The sequence below is a fragment of the Saccopteryx bilineata genome, chromosome 5 (assembly GCF_036850765.1).
Source record: "Saccopteryx bilineata isolate mSacBil1 chromosome 5, mSacBil1_pri_phased_curated, whole genome shotgun sequence".
In the NCBI taxonomy this organism is placed as follows: domain Eukaryota; kingdom Metazoa; phylum Chordata; class Mammalia; order Chiroptera; family Emballonuridae; genus Saccopteryx; species Saccopteryx bilineata.
In genome coordinates, this window is record NC_089494.1 from 187,661,777 (window position 1) to 187,663,731 (window position 1,955).

The following is a 1,955-nucleotide window of genomic DNA, read 5'->3' on the forward strand; positions in this document are numbered from 1 at the left end:
AGAGAAAGAGAAGGAAGAGAAGGAGGAGGGGGAGGAGGAGGGGTGGGGGAGGAGGAAGAGGAGGAGGATTAGTGAAGTGGAGAAGCAGATGGTCGCTTCTTCTGTATGCTCTGACTGGGAATCCAACCCAGGACTTCCACACACCGGGTTGATGCTCTACTGCTGAGCCAACCAATCAGGCTCGTATGAGTTACTTATAAATTTTGAATATTAACCCCTTATCAGATGTATTATTGGCAGATATGTTTTCCTATTCAATAGTTGCCTTTGTCTTGTTAATGATTTCCTTTGTTGTACAAAACTTTTTAGTTGATGTAGTCCCATGTGTTTATTTTTTCTTTTGTATCACTTGCCCAAGATGATACATCAGAAAAAATATTGCTAAAAGAAATGTCAATGATTTTACTACCTATGTATTTCTAGGACTTTCATGGTTTTGAGTCTTACATTTAAGTCTTTGAGTTTATTCTTGTATATGGTGGAAGAAGGGGTCTAGATTTATTATATAGCGGTTCAATTTTCCCAATACCATTTATTGCATAAATTGTCTTTACCCCATTGCATGTTCTTGCCTCCTCTTTTAAATATTAATTGGCCATGTGAGCATGAGTGTATTTCTGGGTTTCTATTCTGTTTCATTGATCTATATGTCTGTTTTTGTGCCAGAACAATACCGCTTTGATTACTATGGCCTTGTGATGTGATTTGATATCAGGTGGCATGATTTCTCCAACTTTAATCTTCCTTCCTAAGATTTCTGTGGCTATTTAGGGTCTGTTGTGTTCTCATATAAATGTTTGGAATATTTGTTGTAGTTCTATGAAATACACCATTGGTATCTTAATAGAAATTGCATTGAACCTATAGATCACTTTGGGTAGTATGGACATTTTAATGATACTAATTATTCTTTTCTGTCCATGAACATGGAATATATGGTACTTCCACTTATGTGTATCTTCTTCAATTTCTTTCTTCAGTATTTTATAATTGTCTAGGTCTTTTTTTTTAACTCTTTTTTTTATTTTTTATTTATTCATTTTAGAGAAGAGAGGGAGAGACAGAGATAGAGAGAGAGGAGAGACAGAGAGAGAGAAGGGGGAGGAGCTGGAAGCATCAACTCCCATATGTGCCTTGACCAGGCAAGCCCAGGGTTTCGAACCGGCGACCTCAGCATTTCCAGGTCGACGCTTTATCCACTGCGCCACCACAGGTCAGGCGCTGTCTAGGTCTTTTACATCCTTGGTTAAATTTATTTCTATGTGGTGCTCACTTTGGCAGCATATAGACTAATATTGGAATGATGCAGAAAAGATTAGCATGGCCCCTGTACAAGGATGACACACAAATTTATTCCTAGGTGTGTGTGTATGTGTGTGTGTGTGTTTAGTGAGTGTTTAGTGAGAGGAAGGGAGATAGTGAGACAGACTCCTACACGGGCCCTGACTGGGGTTCACCTGGCAACTCCCATCTGGTGCTGATGCTTGAATCAATTGCACTATCCTCAGCTCCTAGGGTTAACACTCAGACCGGCTGAGCCATCCTCAGTAACCAGGGTTGAGGCTCAATCCAGTGAGCCACTGACTGAGAGGGAAGAGGGAGAGAAATGGAATAGAGAGGGGAAGAGAAACAGATGGTCACTTTTCCTATGTTCCCTGACCAGGAATCGAACCTGGGACATCCATACGCCAGGCTGACACTCTATCCACTGAGCAAACCAGCCAGGGTGCTGCAGCCTTCATGGCGAAGTGAAGACCTGAATGGGGGCAATGGAGGATTAATGAAAACATAGGCATAGAGTTTGGACCAGGTAGGACATTATGCTCTGATGGAGACACAACGACCCTGAGCCAGGAAAACTTGTTTATTTTATATGCTTAAATAAGAGGGTATTGTTCTGGTGAGTGGAGGTGATAACTATGTCGCGCTCTATCCTACAAACATATCAGGACATC

General features: G+C 41.2%; 1 non-coding gene across 1 annotated transcript; it reads left to right on the forward strand.

Annotated features, from left to right (window-relative positions):
• The first annotated feature begins 1,265 nt into the window (after window positions 1-1,265).
• LOC136307125 (U6 spliceosomal RNA) lies at window positions 1,266-1,372 on the forward strand. The gene has a single exon (XR_010725812.1). It is a non-coding gene; the product is annotated as a U6 spliceosomal RNA (small nuclear RNA).
• Window positions 1,373-1,955: the final 583 nt, after the last annotated feature.